Below are 15,182 nucleotides of genomic sequence, written 5' to 3'. Positions count from 1 at the left end.
ACTTCAGGATCAATTTCAATATTCTAAACTAATCCTGAGGCTAAGTCCAACAATCAATACCAAACCCGATAAATTTGAGTTGATTTTGGTCGTCCTACTTCAGGATCAATTTCAATATTCTAAACTAATCCTGAGGCTAAGCCCAACAATCAGCACCAAATCCGATAAATTTGAGTTGATTTTGGTCGTCCTTCTTCAGGATCAATTTCAACATTCTAAACCAATCCTGAGGCTAAGCCCAACAATCAACACCAAACCCGATAAATTTGAGTTGATTTTGGTCGTCCTACTTCAGGATCAATTTCAACATTCTAAACCAATCCTGAGACTAAGTCCAACAATCAACACCAAATCCGATAAATTTGAGTTGATTTTGGTCGTCCTACTTCAGGATCAATTTCAACATTCTAAACTAACCCTGAGGCTAAGTCCAACAATTAGCACCAAATCCGATAAATTTGAGTTGATTTTGGTGCCCTACTTCAGGATCAATTTCAACATTCTAAACCAATCCTGAGGCTAAGTCCAACAATCAATATCAAATCCGATAAATTTGAGTTGATTTTGGTGCCCTACTTCAGGATCAATTTCAACATTCTAAACCAATCCTGAGGCTAAGTCCAACAATCAACACCAAACCCGATAAATTTGAGTTGATTTTGGTCGTCCTACTTCAGGATCAATTTCAACATTCTAAACCAATCCTGAGACTAAGTCCAACAATCAACACCAAATCCGATAAATTTGAGTTGATTTTGGTGCCCTACTTCAGGATCAATTTCAACATTCTAAACCAATCCTGAGGCTAAGCCCAACAATCAACACCAAACCCGATAAATTTGAGTTGATTTTGGTCGTCCTACTTCAGGATCAATTTCAACATTCTAAACCAATCCTGAGACTAAGTCCAACAATCAACACCAAATCCGATAAATTTGAGTTGATTTTGGTCGTCCTACTTCAGGATCAATTTCAACATTCTAAACCAATCCTGAGGCTAAGTCCAACAATCAACACCAAATCCGATAAATTTGAGTTGATTTTGGTCGTCCTACTTCAGGATCAATTTCAACATTCTAAACCAATCCTGAGGCTAAGTCCAACAATCAACACCAAATCCGATAAATTTGAGTTGATTTTGGTGCCCTACTTCAGGATCAATTTCAACATTCTAAACTAATCCTGAGGCTAAGTCCAACAATCAACACCAAATCCGATAAATTTGAGTTGATTTTGGTCGTCCTTCTTCAGGATCAATTTCAACATTCTAAATTAATCCTGAGGCTAAGTCCAACAATCAACACCAAACCCGATAAATTTGAGTTGATTTTGGTCGTCCTTCTTCAGGATCAATTTCGACATTCTAAACTAATCCTGAGGCTAAGTCCAACAATCAGCACCAAATCCGATAAATTTGAGTTGATTTTGGTCGTCCTACTTCAGGATCAATTTCAATATTCTAAACCAATCCTGAGGCTAAGTCCAACAATCAACACCAAACCCGATAAATTTGAGTTGATTTTGGTGCCCTCCTTCAGGATCAATTTCAACATTCTAAACCAATCCTGAGGCTAAGTCCAACAATCAACACCAAATCCGATAAATTTGAGTTGATTTTGGTCGTCCTACTTCAGGATCAATTTCAATATTCTAAACCAATCCTGAGGCTAAGTCCAACAATCAACGTTTAAGTTTTTAAAATTATTAGTTTTTGATTTTGAATAACTAAGAAACTGACTTTTAAATTTTTAAAATTTTTAAATATCACCTTATTAATAAATTTGTATAAGAATTCTATGGGGGGGGATCAATAGAATTCAATTTACAAAAATTTGAATAAATGGATTTATATTTAAAAATCAAAAAATTTTGTAATTAAAAATTATTCTTTCAATTTTATTTTCACAGAAAAGGTTTAAATTTTCTATAAAATAAATTTTCTGTTAGACTAGAAGAAGAATTTTTTCTAAAAGTTGATTTTTCTAACAAAATAGTTTGGAAAAAGAGATTTTATGATAAATCCTTTTTTCACATAAAAAATAATCAATCCCTGTAAAATTTTGTAATCCGAAGATTTTTTCCAAATTTCATCAAATTTCACGAAATTTGGCATTTTTTTCAAAAATTTCGGGGATGGAACTAGGGGTGGGTTGCACATGTTTCATCTCATCAAAATGACCCTTTCTTCAGGCGCCCTAATAGGAATTTCCTCATACATCGGTTTTTATATCCAAGTGTTATAATTGTTTTTTAGACAATAATGTCAATTTTAAAGATCAAATTTTTTGAAAAATTTCAAAAAAAAACGAAAAAAATGCAAAATTTTGCAATTTTTTGCATTTTTTGGGTCAAAATTTGGGCAAAAAAAAATGGCCTAAAATCGATACTTTATTAGCAGTATTAATTTAAATTTTGTCTTTTAATAGGGTTTTTCTCTTGGACCCTATGCCTTTTTAATTAAAGAATTTATTTATATATATCTATAATATTTAATAATTAATAATTACTTATTAATATATAATTATTTATATATAAGGGCGAAATATATCTTACATTGGATAGTACCATTAGTAATATTCTAGGTGCTAATTTTAATTAAATAGTTAAAATAAACATTTTTAAATATATAAAAACCGATTTAATATTGGTATCTTAAGGGATATATAATAGTACTCCCGAAAAAAAGAGAAAGAATATATAAAGTAAATCAGTATATAAAAACGACGGTGAATTTCGAGAATTTCTATATTAATAAATATTTTATATATTAATAATATTTATAATATATATACAAAGAGTATAAATTATTAATAATTAATTTAACATTAAAATATTAACATTTTATTTATATAAGAATTAAATTATAATTAATCTATAATTATTAATAATATATTAAAAATTATTAGTTATTAATAAAGTTAATTTTTAATGAAAAATTCAAAATTAATGAAAAAAAAAAAAAAAAACCTAAGTATTAATGAATTAAATTATCATTAAGAAATATTATTTCTAAAGTATTATGGTATTTATCATGAAAATGAAGTTATTCTTATTTTAACTAAATCTATTAAAAATTACGTGAAAAATAGATTTAGAAAAATAAAATTAATAAAAATTTCATAAAAAATTTAAATTAAAATATCTAACAAAAAAATGTAATTTTTAAAATTTGGTTAAATTTGTCTATTTTTTAGTTGTCTCGAATAATTTTTAATTTATTGGATAAAAAGTGATCTTAAAGGGTAAAAAAATGATTTGTTAGTAAAGTAAAGTTATTATGTCAATATTTTGATTTAAATTATAATTATTTTAAGTTTAATTATTACATAGTTAAAAAAATTATGTATAAAAATTTAGGATTTTCATAAAATTCGAGTAATTTTTGAAAATTTTATATAAATGCTTAAAAGGAAATCGCTCATAAAAAAAAAATCTATATTTTTTTGTTAGAAATTTAAATTTAAATAATTTTTAAAAATTGTGATATGGAAATTATCTAATAATTTTTTTTGAAAAAATTATTTGTTAGTGTAATAAAGTTATTACGTTTAAAAATTTTGTGAAAAATTGTTAAAAATTTATCAAAATTTATGGATTTTTGAAAATTTTGATGATTAGGGGAGGAATTTTTTTTTCATTTTTCATAAATTTGATTTTTATATAATTTTGAAAATTTTTAGAATAGGTTAATTTAAATATTTTAATAAAAATAGAAAATGTTTAGTTTCGGGGGGAACTAAATTAATAAATTTAAATTTAAATTTATTTTGAATTTTAAAAAATTTAATTTTTGATTATTTTATTTTATAATAAAATTATAATTTATTTTTTTAAAATTATTGTATTTATCAAGAATTTTTTAAATCCGATAATTTAAAATATTTTTGATATTTGGTAGGCTTCAGTTTATTACAAAATTTATTTTATTAAAATTAAATTTGAATAAAGCTATAACAGTCGGCAATAAGAATTGTTACAATTTATATTGTTTAGTATTGGATTTAGTGAGTAGGGTAGCACTAAATTTAAGGGTATAACTTGTAAATCCTTGGGGGAAAATTTTTTAATTTAGAGTTAAAAAGTTTAAGGTTTGGTTATTATCTAAGGGGACGTTTTTGACGGGAGGAAGTTACAAAGATTTGTTAACATAAAGTTTTTATAATTATAATTTATTTTTTAAAAATTATTGTATTTATTAAGAATTTTTTAAATCCGATAATTTAAAATATTTTTGATATTTGGTAGGCTTCAGTTTATTACAAAATTTATTTTATTAAAATTAAATTTGAATAAAGCTATAACAGTCGGCAATAAGAATTGTTACAATTTAAATTGTTTAGTATTGGATTTAGTGAGTAGGGTAGCACTAAATTTAAGGGTATAACTTTTAAATCCTTGGGGGAAAATTTTTTAATTTAGAGTTAAAAAGTTTAAGGTTTGGTTATTATCTAAGGGGACGCTTTTGACGGGAGGAAGTTACAAAGATTTGTTAACATAAAGTTTTTATAATTATAATTTATTTTTTAAAAATTATTGTATTTATTAAGAATTTTTTAAATCCGATAATTTAAAATATTTTTGATATTTGGTAGGTTTCAGTTTATTACAAAATTTATTTTATTAAAATTAAATTTGAATAAAGCTATAACAGTCGGCAATAAGAATTGTTACAATTTAAATTGTTTAGTATTGGATTTAGTGAGTAGGGTAGCACTAAATTTAAGGGTATAACTTTTAAATCCTTGGGGGAAAATTTTTTAATTTAGAGTTAAAAAGTTTAAGGTTTGGTTATTATCTAAGGGGACGCTTTTGACGGGAGGAAGTTACAAAGATTTGTTAACATAAAGTTTTTAAAATTATTAGTTTTAATAATTTAATTTTTTAAATTTAATTTAATTATTATTATTTCTAAATAAAGTTAATTTTTTTTTGTTTGAAATAAATTTTAACTAAATGTAGTCTTTTTTGGGTTTTAGTTAATTAGATATTTGATTATGGTATTAGATATATATATTCATTCAAGATTTATATGAATATTGTTTTAAATTTAATAAATTAGTAGTGTATATTTTTAATTATTAAAAAAATTTAGAATTAGTGATAAGATTTAGTATTTGCAATTTTTGTGCCAGCAGCAGCGGTTATACAAAAAATATAATATATATTTATTAGCTTTAATTAATAGAATTAAAAATTAAAAAAGAAATTTTAAGTTTTAAGGTGAAATTTTAATTTATTAATATTTTTAATTATGTTTTTATGAGGTTAAGAAATTATTATAATAAACTAGGATTAGATACCCTATTATTAATTAAGTAAATTATAAAGTTAAGTGATTAATAGTTAAGTTCTTTAAAGCTAAATGATTTGGCGGTATTTTTACTTTTCAGAGGAACCTGTTCTATAAACGATAATCCACGATTAAAATTACTTTAGTTAGAAACTTTTATATCGTCGTTGTTAAATATTTTTTTAGAAATTAATATTTAGATATTTTTTAAAAATTTAAATCAGATCAAGGTGAAGTTTATATTAAAGTAGAAATGGGTTACATTAAATTATATTTATGGATTTATATATTTTAAAAGTTTTATGAAATTGGATTTGATTGTAATTAAATATTTTTATTTTTAATGATTTAGTACTAAAATATGCACATATTGCCCGTCGCTTTCATCTAATATGGAATAAGTCGTAACATAGTAGATTTACTGGAAAGTGATTCTAGAATGTCAGTTTAGAGCTTGAATAAGCATCTTATTTACATTAAGAAGATAATTAATAATTTAAATTGAATTTTAAAATTTATTTAATTAATATATATATATATATATATATATATATATATATAATTTTATTAAATAATTAGTATTTTTATTAGATTAAGAAAAATTTTATTTTATGATAGATTAATAGTACTGAAAAGGAAAATTATATAAATTTATAAAAGAAACAATATTGTGTACCTTGTGTATCAGGGTTTATTAAAAATTTAATATTTATATATTTATCTCGAATTTAAAAGAGCTATATAGTTATAAATATTATTGTTTAATAAATATTTATAATAATTATATAGTAATGAAACGTTATTCGTTTTTAAATATATCTAGTTTTTTAAGAAAAGAATTTAATTCATTATAAAAATTATAAAAATTTAATTTTTAATTTTTTGAATTTTTATTTTAATAGTTTTAGGGATAAGCTTGAAATTAAATTATTATAATTAAATATTATAAATTAATAATTTATAGAATTAGAAATTTTTACTATTTGAAGTTTGTTAAAATTTGTTATTTAATTAAAAATATTTATATATTAATTTAATTTTTTTATTAAAGTAAATTTAATAATAAAAATTATATTGAAATAATGATAAAATTAGTATTAATTATTTTGTAAAAATATAAGTAATTACGAAAGGTATAATTAAGTAATTAGGCAAAAATATCTTTCACCTGTTTAATAAAAACATCTCTTTTTGATTATAATTTAAAGTAGGACCTGCCCACTGAATAAAATTTGAAGGGCCGCAGTATTTTGACTGTGCAAAGGTAGCATAATCATTAGTTTTTTAATTGAAAGCTTGTATGAATGGTTTGATGAGAAGATAACTTTCTAAATTTTATTATTTAAAAATTTTATTTTTAAGTTAAAAAGCTTAAATTTTTTTAAAAGACGAGAAGACCCTATAGAGTTTAATTTATAAAAGATTTTTAATTTAAAGAATTATAAAATTTAAAATTTTTATTAAATTTGATTGGGGTAATAAAAAAATTAGATTAACTTTTTTAACTTTAACCATTAATTTATGAAAAATTGATCCATTTTTATGATTAAAAGAATAAATTACCTTAGGGATAACAGCGTTATTTTTTTTTAGAGTTCAAATCGAAAGAAAAGATTGCGACCTCGATGTTGGATTAAAGTTAAATTTAGGTGTAGAAGCTTAAATATTTGGTCTGTTCGACCATTAAAACTTTACATGATCTGAGTTTAAACCGGTGTAAGCCAGGTTGGTTTCTATCTTTAATAATTTAATAAATTTTAGTACGAAAGGACCAAGTTTATGATTTAAAATTTTATAAATGAATAAAATTATTATTTTGGCAGATTAGTGCGTTAGATTTAGAATCTTTATAAGTATTTTATACAAATAATAATTGATATAATTTTAATTTTGATAATTTTTATTTTAATAATTATTTGTATTTTAGTTAGAGTAGCTTTTTTAACTTTGTTAGAACGTAAGTTATTAGGGTATATTCAAATTCGAAAAGGTCCTAATAAAGTAGGTTTTTTAGGAATTTTACAGCCTTTTAGTGATGCAATTAAATTATTTAGAAAAGAAATAATTTTTCCTTATATGGCTAATATTTTAATTTATACTATATCACCAGTTTTTAATCTAATTTTAGCATTAATATTATGAATTAGAATACCTTTTTATTGTTATTTATTTAAGTTTAATTTTTCTGTATTGTTTTTTTTTGTAATTTCTAGTTTTAGTGTGTATACAATTATATTATCAGGTTGATCTTCAAATTCGATTTATTCTTTATTAGGAAGGCTTCGTTCTGTTGCTCAAGTAATTTCTTATGAAGTAAGAATATTTTTAATTTTATTATCATTTTTAGTGTTAATTATATCTTTAAATTTAATAGATTTTATTTTTTATCAAAAATATGTTTGATTTGTTATATTTAATTTTCCTCTAAGAATAATATGATTTATTTCAAGATTAGCTGAAACTAATCGAACTCCTTTTGATTTTTCTGAGGGTGAATCAGAGTTAGTTTCAGGATTTAACGTTGAATATAGAAGTTTTGGATTTGCTTTTATTTTTATGGCTGAATATTCTAATATTATTTTTATAAGAATAATAAGAAGGTTGATTTTTATAGGAGGAGATTTTTATTCTATTATATTTTTTTTAAAATTATTATTTTTTTCTTTTATATGAATTTGGGTTCGAGGGACTTTACCTCGTTATCGATATGATAAATTAATATATTTATCTTGAAAGGTTTTTTTGCCTGTTTCTTTGAATATACTTATATTAAATTTTAGATTAAGATTATTATTTATAGTATTAATTATATAGTTAATTAAATTTTGTATAAATCAATAGAAATTTAAATTCTTTCTTATATTTTCAAAATATATGCTTTTCAAGCTCATTGATTAATTAAATATTCATCAGTCTCAAATTTTGTAAATAATTGAGTTTAATATAAAGTATATGAAATAGATTAAGGTAAAAATTTGTCCTATGAAAATAAAAGGATCTTCAACTGGTTTAGCTCCGATTCATGTTAAAATTATAACTGTAACGATAAAATTTCAAAATATAATTTTATTAATATAATAAAAGCTGTTTCTTTTTATTATTTTGAAATTAATAAAAGGTATAAAATAAAGAATAGCAATTGATATTACTAAAGCAATTACACCTCCAAGTTTATTGGGAATAGAGCGAAGAATTGCATAAGCAAATAAAAAATATCATTCTGGTTGAATATGAGGAGGGGTGGAAAGAGGATTAGCTGGGATAAAATTATCAGGATCTCTTAATATATAAGGATATAGAATAATAATATTTAAAATAAAAAATATTATAATGAGAAAACCTAAAATATCTTTAAAGGAGAAATATGGATGAAAACTAATTTTATCTAGATTAGAATTAGATCCTAAAGGATTACTAGAGCCAGAGTTATGTAAAAATAGTAAATGAATTATAATTAAAGCTGAAATAATGAAAGGTAAAATAAAATGAAATGAATAAAATCGGTTTAATGTAGCATTGTCAACAGCAAAACCTCCTCATAGTCAAATAACGATAGAATTTCCTAGGTAAGGGATTGCAGAAACTAAATTTGTAATTACAGTTGCTCCTCAAAAAGATATTTGCCCTCAGGGAAGAACATAACCTAAAAAGGCTGTAGCTATAGATATAAATAAAATAGTAGTTCCTGTCATTCAAGTTTCTGTAAGTTTGTAAGAACCAAAATATAAGCCTCGCCTAATATGTAAATATAAACATATAAAAAATAAAGAGGCTCCATTTGCATGAATAGTTCGTATTAACCATCCTATATTTACGTCTCGACAAATATGAGTCACTCTATTAAAAGCTAAATCTACGTTTGCACAATAATGTATAGATAAAAATAATCCTGTAATAATTTGTATTATTAAACACAAGCCTAATAAAGATCCAAAATTTCATAAATATGAAATATTTCTTGGTGTAGGTAGATCGATTAAAGAGTTGTTAATAATTTTCGTTAAAGAATTAATTTTTCGTATTGGTATTTTCATATTTAAATTGACGTAACGGTCCAAATTTTACTTTAGTAATTTTTACAACTGCAATTATTGAAATTAATAAATAAAAAATCAAAATTAAAAATATGTTAGAATTTGGGTAATTTAAAAATTTATTTAAATTTAAATAAAAATTTCTAATTAAATCTATTTTATGTAAAATTTCATTATTAATATTTTGATTTATTAAATATAGATTTATATTATTTATAAATATAGTAATTATAAATAAACTAATTATAATAAATATAATATATTTATTAAATTTAAATTTTTCATTAGAGGCAGTTCTTGTTATATAAATAAATAAAATTAGTAAACCTCCAATTATAATTAATATTAAAATATATGAAAATCAAAAGTTTGATCTTATTAATCCTATAATGATACAAGTTATAATTGTATAAGTTAAAATAAGTAGTCCTAAGGATAGGGGGTGGGTAAGAAAAATTGCCAAAAAATTTAAAAATGTTAAAATTAAGATTTCAGAGGGTAGTTTAATAAAAAATATTAATTTTGGAGATTAAAGATATATTTGTTTTCCTCTGATATTTTAAAAGATTAAATCTTAAAGCTGGTTTACAAGACCAGTATTTTTTTTAAATTATTAAAATATGGAAATAATTTTTTTAAGTATGTTTATTTTTAGAATTTTAAATTTTTTTATTAATCGAAAACATTTATTAATAACATTACTTAGATTAGAATTAGTAATTTTAACTTTATTTATAATAATATATTTTTATTTATCTTATTTTAGTTATGAATTTTATTTTGTAGTAGTTTTTTTAACTATAAGTGTTTGTGAAAGAGTTTTGGGATTATCTTTATTAGTGTCAATAATTCGTTCTTATGGAAATGATTATTTTAATTCATTAAATATTTTATGATAATATTAATAATATTAGTATTTATGATTCCTTTATGTTTTATAAATAAATTTTGATTAATTAAAAATTATTTAATTTTAATAAGAATTTGATTTTTTTCAAAAATTTCTTTTTTATTTTTTAGTTCATTAAATTTTTTTATAGGTATAGATTTTTTATCATATTTTTTGTTATTATTAAGGTTTTGAATTTCTTTTTTAATATTTATAGCTAGAGAAAAACTTTTCAATTTAAAAGATTTCAGTGAGTTATTTAGTATTTTATTATTATTATTATTGCTTTTTTTATTATTAACTTTTTCTTCTATAAATATATTTTTATTTTATATATTTTTTGAGGCTAGGTTAATTCCAATTTTGATTTTGATTTTAGGTTGAGGATATCAGCCTGAACGTATTCAAGCTGGAATATATATATTTTTTTATACAATTATAGCTTCTTTACCAATAATATTGTTTATTTTTATTTATTATTCAAAGTTTAAAACATTAGATTTGACTTATATTAATGTAAATTTATTTAGTTTTATTTTATATTTTATAATAATAATAGTATTTTTAGTTAAAATGCCGATATTTTTATTTCATTTATGATTGCCTAAAGCACATGTAGAAGCTTCAGTTGCTGGGTCTATAATATTAGCAGGAGTGATATTAAAGTTAGGAAGATATGGACTTATTCGATTTTTAACTATATTTTTATATTTAGGAGTTAAGGTTAATTTTTTTTTAATTAATTTATCTTTAATAGGAGGGATTTTAGTTTCTTTAAGTTGTTTACGTCAAAGAGATATAAAATCTTTAATTGCTTATTCTTCAGTTGTTCATATAGGACTTTTATTGTCAGGTTTATTAACATTTAATTCTTGAGGAATTACTGGATCTTTAATAATAATATTAGCTCATGGCTGTTGTTCTTCAGGATTATTTGTTTTAGTAAATATAAATTATGAACGTATTGTTAGTCGAAGTATTTTTATTAATAAAGGTTTAATTAATATTGTACCTTTTTTATCTTTATGGTGATTTTTGTTAGTAATTAGAAATATAGCTGCACCACCTTCTTTAAATTTGTTAAGAGAAATTTTGTTAATTAATAGTTTAATTAATTATTCTCATATTTGTATATTTATATTAATAATTATAACTTTTTTGAGAGCTTCTTATAGTTTGTATTTATATTCTTTTAGTCAACATGGAAAATTTTACAGAAGATTATATTTTTTTGAATTAATTTCTTATCGAGAATTAATTTTATTACTCATACATTGGGTTCCTTTAAATTTAATTTTATTGAAAAGAGATTTATTTTTCTTTTACTTAAATAGTTTATATAAAATATTGATTTGTGGAGTCAATGAAGTTACTTTAACTTTAAGTAATATCTTTTTGTGTAATTTTTTCTAGATTAATACTTAGGTTTTTTTTTTTTTTTTTTGTTTTAGATTATTTTTACTTAATACAGGAAAGGTTTATTTTATTGAGTGAAGAATTTTTAATTTAAATTCAATAGAAGTAGAAATATTAATTCTTTTAGATTGAATATCTTTATTATTTGTTTCTTTTGTTTTATTTATTTCTACCATAGTAATTTTTTATAGAAAATCTTATATATCTAAGGATTTATCTATTAATCGTTTTATTATACTAGTTTTTATATTTGTTCTATCTATATTATTAATAATTTTAAGTCCAAATTTAATTTCAATTTTATTGGGTTGAGATGGGTTAGGATTAGTTTCTTATTGTTTAGTAATTTATTATCAAAATGTAAAATCTTATTCAGCTGGTATATTAACAGCTTTATCTAATCGAGTAGGAGATGCAATATTAATAATTTCTATTGCTTGGATAATAAATTTTGGAAGATGAAATTTTATATTATATATTGATTATTATTATAGAGATAAAAGAATAATAATTGTAGGTTTGTTAATTATTATTGCTGCTTTAACTAAAAGTGCACAAATTCCTTTTTCAGCTTGATTACCAGCAGCTATAGCTGCTCCTACTCCTGTTTCAGCATTAGTACATTCTTCAACTTTAGTAACAGCAGGGGTTTATTTATTAATTCGATTTCATTTATTATTGGAAAATTATTCTTTTGTGTTAATATTCATTGGATTGATAACAATATTAATCTCAGGTTTAGCAGCTAATTTTGAATATGATTTAAAAAAAATTATTGCTTTATCAACTTTAAGTCAGTTAGGTTTAATAGTTACTATTTTAAGATTAGGTTTATATGAATTAGCTTTTTTTCATTTATTAATTCATGCTTTATTTAAAGCCTTATTATTTATATGCGCAGGTAATTTTATTCATTTAATAGGAGAATGTCAAGATATTCGTTTTATAGGAGGTTTAGTTTATAAAACTCCTATAACTGTAATATATTTTAATGTAAGAAATTTATCATTATGTGGTATTCCCTTTTTTTCTGGATTTTACTCAAAAGATTTAATTATAGAGGTTTATTCTATGATAAGATTAAATATTGTAATTTATTTAATTATATTAATTTCTTTAACATCAACAGTTTCTTATACAGTGCGTTTATTAAATTATTTAATATTTACAGATTATTGTGGGTTTAGAATAAATAGAACTGAAGAATTAAGAGATGAAATAGTTTATAGAATAGGATTTATATTTATTATTGTATTATTTTCAGGAACGGTTCTTATATGATTTATATTTAAGGATATCAATTTAGTTGTATTACCTTTTTTTATGAAAATTTTAATTTTAATTATAGTAATAATTGGGGTAATTATAGGTTTTGAGATTTCTTTATTAAAATTAAATTATAATTTAATTTTTTCTAATTTAATAAAAATTTTAATTTTTTTAGTATTAATATGGAATTTGCCTTATATTTCAACTTTTGGAATAAATTATTTTTTTATTAATTTAGGAATACTAAATTATAAATTTTTAGATCAGGGTTGATCAGAGTTCTTAGGAAGTCAGGGTTTATTTAAATTTTTTAAAAAAATTTCTGTTTTATTTCAGTATATTTTTAAAAATAGTTTAAAGATTTATATAATCATATTTTTAATTTGAATTATTTTGTTATTGATTTATATATTCTACTTAAATAGCTTAATAGAGCGCAATATTGAAGATATTGAGGTAAATTAAAATATTTTTTAAGTATTTATAAGAATTAATCTTTTTTTATAATGAAAATATAATGTTTTAGATAAACTATATAAATAGAAATATTAACAAATTGCTATATATTAAGTTAGAAGCTTAAATTTTTATATTTCTTTAATTGGAGAGTTTCTCATTGGAATCATTAACAGTGACTTACCTCTAGTTTGGTTTCAATTAAATAAGGAATTTAAATTCAAATTTTTAGGTCGAAACTAAAAGCAATATTTTGCTTCTTATGTAAGATAAACTGAAAAACAGTATTTTTTAAATGCAAATTAAATGTTAATTTAACTATTATCCTATAAAGATCAGTTTAAGGCTCCTTGTTTTCATTCATGGTATAAACCTAAAATTAAGATTGCTATGAATATAAAAAATATAATGCTAATAATTATAATATTAGAATATTTTATTCTATAAATAAAAGGGATAATAAGGGTAATTTCTACATCAAAAATTAAAAAAATTAAAGCGATTAAAAAAAAGTGAATTGAGAATGGTAGGCGTGCAGAATTTTTAGGGTCAAATCCGCATTCAAAGGGAGAACTTTTTTCTCGATCTTTAAATGTTTTTATTGAGATATAATTTGCAGTAATTATTAAAATTATTATAATTCTAAGAATTATTAAAATTAAAGATGAAATTAAGAATATTATCTATACTTTTAAAAGATTTTTTGATTGGAAATCAAATGTAATATTTATACTATATAGATATCTACCTCATCAATAAATAGATATATATAGGAATAGTCATACTACGTCTACAAAATGTCAATATCATGCTGCTGCTTCAAATCCAAAATGGTGATTGTTTCTAAAATGATTAAAGTTTAATCGAGTTAAACAAACTAAAAGAAAAATAGAACCAATAATAACATGTAAACCGTGGAATCCTGTAGCTATAAAGAATGTTCTTCCATAAACTGAATCGGCTATAGAAAATGGGGCTTCTAAATACTCAATTCCTTGCAGTAAAGAAAAATATATTCCTAGAAAAACAGTAATAATTAATCTTTGAAATGTTTGATTAAAATTATTTTCTATTAATCTATGGTGGGCTCAAGTTACTCTTAGGCCTGATCTTAATAGAATAATAGTGTTTAATAATGGGATTTCATTAGGATTAAAGGTATTAACTCCTTTTGGAGGTCAAGCTATTCCTAGTTCGATAGAAGGAGATAATCTTATATGATAAAATCTTCAAAAAAAACTAACAAAGAAAAAAATCTCTGATGTAATAAATAAAATTATTCCTCATCGCAAACCAAAAGATACTAAAAGAGTGTGGTTTCCTTGAAAGGTTCTTTCTCGAATTACATCTCGTCATCATTGAAATATAATTAGTAAAAGAATTATATTTCTTAAAATAAATAAATTAGAGTTAAAAAGATGGAATCATTTAATTATTCCTATTATTGCAGTTATAGCTCTAAAAGCTCCTAAAATTGGTCAAGGACTATAATCTACTAAATGAAATGGGTGATTTTTTATCATAATTATTTTCTCTAGAATAAAGAGTTCTAAGGATAGCAAAAACATAAGATTGAATTAAAGCTACTGCTGATTCTAATAAAATTAGTATAAATTGAATTATAATAATTAATAAAATAAGCAAATTTACTATAGGACCAGTGTTTCCTAAAAGAGTTAATAAAAGGTGTCCTGCAATTATATTAGCTGATAAACGAATAGCGAGAGTTCCAGGACGAATAATATTTCTAATTGTTTCAATACATACTATAAAAGGTATTAAAATAGAAGGAGTTCCTTGAGGCATTAGATGGGCAAATGAGTGATAA

General features: G+C 22.0%; 2 pseudogenes; one reads left to right on the top strand and one right to left on the bottom strand.

The window, feature by feature from the left end:
• Nucleotides 1-8,349: 8,349 nt before the first annotated feature.
• Nucleotides 8,350-9,339, bottom strand: LOC123685943 (annotated as a pseudogene).
• Nucleotides 9,340-11,725: 2,386 nt separating this feature from the next.
• LOC123685942 lies at nucleotides 11,726-13,314 on the top strand (annotated as a pseudogene).
• The last annotated feature ends 1,868 nt before the right edge of the window (nucleotides 13,315-15,182 follow it).

The sequence above is a fragment of the Harmonia axyridis genome, chromosome X (assembly GCF_914767665.1).
Source record: "Harmonia axyridis chromosome X, icHarAxyr1.1, whole genome shotgun sequence".
Taxonomy (NCBI): Eukaryota; Metazoa; Arthropoda; class Insecta; order Coleoptera; family Coccinellidae; genus Harmonia; species Harmonia axyridis.
This window is presented reverse-complemented; position numbering and strand designations above follow the sequence as displayed.